Genomic DNA, 6,854 nt, shown 5'->3' with positions numbered 1-6,854 from the left:
GCTATTACGTAAATTGTAAGAGGAGTTCTAGGACCCAGGTTTTTGTAGAAAAAAAGTTTTTAATCCAATATGGCCTCCAGGGTGAAAAAGAAAATGTGAAACCTTATTGAAACCGTATTGCACCTGTATAAGACACCACCAATCATCTTACTAAATATTTGACTTTTGTCTAAGATATATAAGGAGTTCTGGGAAATAGGTTTTTAGGTCACTTGAGTAAACTCAGGTCACCCATTGCAATTGGTTGTCGTCCGTCGTCGTCCATTATCTGCCTTCCGTCGTGCGTTAACAATTGAACATTTTAAAATTCTTCTTGATAACTACGATTCCATTCTTTTCAAATTTGGTATGAAACATCATTGGGACAAGGGGAACATGAATTGTAAATTTCAGGACTCCCGCTCCCCTGTAGCTTTAGGGGCGGGGCAAAAACTGCCCAAAACTGACAAATTTACAAAAAACGTCTTCTCAGGAACCGCGCACATGTAAGAAAAACTAAGTCCATAGTGATGTCGAGCAGGAAAACCTCTACCAAAATTGTAAATTTCAGGATCCCCGGGGTAGGGGTTCTTACCCCCGGGCGGGCCAAACTTGTTATATTGTATTTATGTGTAAAACACTTAAATAACATCTTCTTTAGTGCTACTGATTGTAAATTGAAATTAATTAGATATTCAGAAAGATTGTAAAGTAAATTTGATGATCCCAGTTGTAGGTGTTTTGATATCAGGGTGGGGGCCAAAATGGTCAGTTATCAAATGTGTGAACAATTATACATTTTTAACTTCTTGATAACTATCATTCCAATTCTTTTCAATTTTGGTATAAAACATATTTGGAGCAAGGGAGCATAAATTGTAAATTCCAGGACTCCTGCACCCTTGTGACTTTAAAGGTGGGGCAAAAACTGCCCAAATCGACCAATTTTCAAAAATAGTGATGTAGAGGAGGAAAGCCTCTACCAAAATTGTAAATTTCATGATCCCCGGGGTAGGGGTTCTGACACATGGGTGGGCCAAACTTGAATATTGGTTAGAAACGGATTAAATTGAAAATTCAAACATCTTATTGACCCCCTCTCCTAATAATTTTCGTTACAGCTTAAAATAAAAGACGAGTTTAAGGAAGACGAAAGAGCGACAGACAGAGGGACCTGGGTGACAACAATATGCCAACACTTTCTTTGATAATGCATATCTTGATCGATCATCGTGGGTTGCAAAACTTTAAATGCACTACAAATGGTATATCAAATATTCATATATTGGTTTCTTAATCTGCAATTAATTATTGTCACGAATATTTGTATGCAGTACCCAAGCATGAGTCAGGACAACTTTCCGTGGCTTACGGTCCGTGTATTCAGAAAATCAGAAGACCCATGGGGTTAAGGGGTCACCTGAGGATCACACGTAAACCTTGTTATGTATATAGGAAGTGGTACATATCCGACGAACGAAATGGGTTTCGGAATTAGTGATTTATCATTACTAGCTTGAAAATACGGATGTATATTTATTTGCTGTTATAAAATTTAGAAATTCATTTCAAAATTAAGGATTATCTCCCTCACGCATAGCTCTTATCTTTAGACGAATTTAACTCCATTTTTTGGCACTCTGTTTTCCCTAACATAGCTCTAAAAGTGTATTGTTATTTCGGATTTCAAACATTTGGGTTGAGCATCACTTAAGAGACATTATTTGTCGAAATGCGCATCTGGTACATCAAAATTGGTACCGTATGGGTTTTACATCTTTAAACATTGTCTTGTAATAAGCCATCCTCGTGACACGTATACACGTCTCTTTATCACAATGCTGTTGCTAAAATCATGTAAACTCGGTGGTATGGCCGGAAGATCGACTTGTAGACAACGTCTGTTTCCATGAATGTTTGTTGTCTATTTTTTACAAAATATGTTGCATGAAAACCATGTGAATATATCATGCGAATATCGTACATCTTCCTTTTCGTTTTCTTTTCATACCAAATATTCACAAGAAAGTCTTGAAAATTTCAGTTTGGAATCGTGTACGTCATTTTACCCTATGTTTATTTGTGCATTTTTTTTCTGTGCTAGATTACCAGTTTAGTTGTTTAGAATCCAAGGCTTTAGAGAAATTTTAAAGAATCATTGTATATTAACCATGTGATATTTGGTACGTGTATATCTATTATAAAAATCATATCTAATTTGTCAAATTATTTTTGACAAACTAGCATGCATTTATTCATCATGTGAGAGGTAATTCCCTTTAATAGTGGTCATTGTTTTTTGAATACCCGTGAAAGTAAGGGTGTGTTTAACAGGTTTGTTTTAGCTCACCTGAGCTGAAAGCTCAAGTGAGCGTTTCTGATCACCCGTATTCCGGCGTCCGTCCGTCTGTCTGTCCGTCTGTCCGTCTGTCCGTCTGTCTGTCCGTCTGTCCGTCTGTCTGTCCGTCTGTAAACTTTTCACATTTTCAACTTCTTCTCAACAACCACTGGGCCAATTTTAACCAAAGTTGGCACAAAACATCCTTAGGTAAAGGGAATTCTAAACTGTTAAAATAAAGGGCCAGGCCACGTTCCAAGGGGAGATAATCAAGAAAGAGTTAAAAATAGGGTAGGGTCATTAAAAAATCTTCTTCTCAAGAAAAGATGAAATTTATAGATAAGCTTTATCAGGTAGTGCAGATTCTAAATTGTTAAAATCATGGCCCCCGGGGGTCGGATGGGGCCACAATAGGAGATCAAAGTTTTACATACAAATATATAGGAAAAATCTTTAAAAATCTTCTTCCCAAGAACCACTGAGCCAGAAAAGCTGAGATTTATATGAAAGCTTCCTGATATAGTACAGATTCTAAATTGTTAAAACCATGGCCCCCGGGGATCGGATGGGGCCACAATAGGGGGTCAAAGTTGTTTGGGGTTTTTTTGTTTGGTTCTTTTTTTTTTTTCCTTTTTTTTTATATAGTGCAGATTCAAGTTTGTTAAAATCATGGACCCCGGGGATTGGATGGGGCCTCAAGGGGGCATCAAGGTTTTACATACAAATTTATAGGAAAAATCTTTTAAAATCTTCTGCTCAAGAACCACTGAGCCAGAAAAGCTGAAATTTATATGAAAGCTTCCTGATATAGTGCAGATTCTAAATTGTTATGATCATGGCCCCCGGGGGTCGGATGGGTCCATAATAGGGGGTCAAAGTTTTACATACAAATATATAGGAAAAATCTTTAAAAATCTTCCCAGAACCACTAAGCCAGAAAAGCTGAGATTTACATGAAAGCTTTCTGATATAATGCAGATTCAGGTTTGTTAAAATCATGGCCCCCTGGGGTAGGATGGGGCCACAATAGGGGATCAAAGTTTTACATACAAATATATAGGAAAAATCTTTAAAAATCTTCTTCCCAAGAACCACTGAGCCAGAAAAGCTGAGATTTATATGAAAGCTTCCTGATATAGTACAGATTCTAAATTGTTAAAACCATGGCCCCCGGGGATCGGATGGGGCCACAATAGGGGGTCAAAGTTGTTTGGGGTTTTTTTGTTTGGTTCTTTTTTTTTTTCCTTTTTTTTTATATAGTGCAGATTCAAGTTTGTTAAAATCATGGACCCCGGGGATTGGATGGGGCCTCAAGGGGGCATCAAGGTTTTACATACAAATTTATAGGAAAAATCTTTTAAAATCTTCTGCTCAAGAACCACTGAGCCAGAAAAGCTGAAATTTATATGAAAGCTTCCTGATATAGTGCAGATTCTAAATTGTTATGATCATGGCCCCCGGGGGTCGGATGGGTCCATAATAGGGGGTCAAAGTTTTACATACAAATATATAGGAAAAATCTTTAAAAATCTTCCCAGAACCACTAAGCCAGAAAAGCTGAGATTTATATGAAAGCTTTCTGATATAATGCAGATTCAGGTTTGTTAAAATCATGGCCCCCTGGGGTAGGATGGGGCCACAATAGAGGATCAAAGTTTTACATACAAATATATAGGGAAAATCTTTAAAAATATTCTCAAGAACCATTGCGCCAAAGAAGTTCACATTTACATGAAAGCTTTCTGACATAATGTAGATTCAAGTTTGCAAAAACCATGGCCTCCAGGGGTAGGTTTGGGGCCATAATAGGGACTACGGTTTTACATGCAAATAGATATGGAAAATCTTCTGATATGGACCAAGGTGACTCGGGTGAGCGATGTGGCCCATGGGCCTCTTGTATTAGATTTGTGGGTGAGTGTACATATCTAACGCCAACTTTAATATATACTACTACAAAATTGATAAGGATCACTAGGTTATATGTGTGTAATTTACCACTAACATAACAAAAGACATAAATTTTACTCAGAAACGTGTTTACTCAGGTATGAATGAAAATTCATTAACGGCATGAACTTTTATCAATACGGAATGCTTGAAAACTGATAACAACACCAAAAGGCATTTCATTACAAAATGTTAACAGCAAACCAGAGAAAGAATACACAGTTTTTTGGATAGTCCATCATTACACTTAGTCGATGAAGTGTCAATACCGGGTATGACCTCCCCTTGCATCAATGAGGGCTTGACAACGTCGAGCCATGCTGTCAATAAGCACTTGGGTGTTTCCAATGGGAAGGTTGTTCCACTCTTCCACGAGGGCGTTTCCGAGCTCTGCCAAGGACATGGGTTGTGCTCTACGGCCTGAAAGGGCAACATGCAGCATGTTCCATACATGATCAATCGGATTCAAGTCCGGCGAGCGCGCTGGCCAGTCCATACGGACAATTGTCTCCTGCTGAAGGTACTGCTCCACCACCCTGGCGCGATGAGGACGGGCGTTATCATCCATCAGGATGAACTCAGGGCCAACAACACCAGCGTAGGGTCTGACGTAAACATCGAGGATCTCATTCCGGTACCGCACCACCGTCATTGTTCCTCTCTCCAGAACATGAAGATATGTTCTTCCATCCCTGCTGATTCCACCCCAGACCATGATGGAACCACCACCATAACGGTCATGTTCACTGATGTTGGCATCATGGAAACGTTCACGTTGTCGTCGCCACACTCGGTGCCTCCTGTCTGTAAAGTCCAAACAATACCTGAACTCATCGGTGAACAGAACTTGAACCCAATCGTTCTGTGTCCAAGTGACATGATCTTCAGCCCAGTCTAATCGCTCCCGCCGGTGTCGAACAGTCAGAGGAACTCGAACACATGCCCTTCTCGAGTTGAGACCTGCATTGTGAAGCCGATTCCGTATCGTCTGAGTGGACACATTCAGCCCCGAGGCGTTCAGGGGGTCGTTACGTAGGCTGGTTGCTGTCCAGAAGGGATGGCGTCGTGCCTGAAGAGTCACAAAATGGTCTTGGCGTTGGGTTGTCGACCTCTGACGACCACCCCCATGTCGGTGTGCTGCTGTACCAAAAGTTTGCTGTCGGTTCCAGTCCCTGTTTACAATGCTCTGGCTGACGTTTAGTGCATTTGCAACGTCACGTTGTGAATAGCCAGCATCAAGCATTCCAATACATCTGCCCAGTTGTTCTGTCGTCAGGCGACACCTTACACGTTGAGGGGGGCATTGTGTTGATAAACGTAGTGTAAACACTCAAGTGAGTTTGAAATTTTAGAAAGAATCAGACACCGATGCTTGAGTGAAAATCGTGCAAGGTAGCAAAAGCATAAACTGTGATGAGAAACGCATTTCCCATGGCATGAAATGCACGTGCAAGTTTGTTGAAAACGTTTTTGATTTCACTTGGACACAATATTGCCGGTTATGCAGTTATTAATTTTTTTAACCGAAAAATATCTATGATCCTTATCAAATTTTGATTTGTTTTACCATTACAAATCCCTACGCCTTAAACGACGGTCGTGAATACAGCATTTGTTCATTTAATACAAATTTTAATCTTCTGGATTCGTAAAGTTATCTCATACAGTAAGACTTTACTATTCAAATATACCACTATCTTATAAATCATTTTAACTAAGATAATGTTTCATTGTAAAATTATTTTCACGTCATAATTTCTTGTAAGGTTGGACGTATGCGAGTTATTTTCATTATATTTGTTGATCACCTTGTGCGTGTGTATATTTTCCAAACCCTAATTCGAATGAACAGATAATTTCATCAAAATAATCTGCCTTTGGAGTATTTCTGAAAGGTGAAAATAACGAACAGTCATCAATCTGTACTCAAGAAAAAATATTATACAACGTTATTAACCTTGAAACATACAAACGATAGAGCCCCTCCCTAACATTACACTATTCTAGGCACCTGATCCCATCTCTGGTGTGTCCAGGGATCCGTGTTTGCCCAACTATCTACTTTGTGTTGCTTATAGGAGTTATGAGATTGATCACTGCTCGTTATCTTCACCTTGCATTCAATGCATTTTCAAAGCCTTAAGAATATTTAAAAAGTAACATCAATAATGATCAAAATTGTATTTTATATTTTCGCTTTCATCTATAGCTTGACCCTAATGGAAATAAGGTCTTATGGCTTTTTGGGGCTTTCCAAGACAGAAAACATTTTTGACTTATGCATACTACATATATATTGCAAATTGAAATGTTCTCCATTTCCGGTAGTTATGATTAGCCCAGTGTATCACGGTGTCGTGCTAGTTATATGTTTTCAATGAAAACGTTTGGATATACTAACTTTTTATGTATGACTCGAGACAAAAAATATCAAAAGTATTCAACGGATAGACAACTGTTATTAGTCTTTTAATAATCAAAGAAGATTTATAGGGAATGAAGGGAGCTCTAAAACCAGCTGATAAGCAGTGTAAACTTTTAATCGACAAATATCTCATGGGGTACGGAAATTTAGTATTTATTCCAC

This window comes from Ostrea edulis, chromosome 7 (assembly GCF_947568905.1).
Source record: "Ostrea edulis chromosome 7, xbOstEdul1.1, whole genome shotgun sequence".
Lineage (NCBI taxonomy): Eukaryota > Metazoa > Mollusca > Bivalvia > Ostreida > Ostreidae > Ostrea > Ostrea edulis.
The sequence above is the reverse complement of the archived record's forward strand: the minus strand, read 5'-3'. Positions refer to the sequence as shown.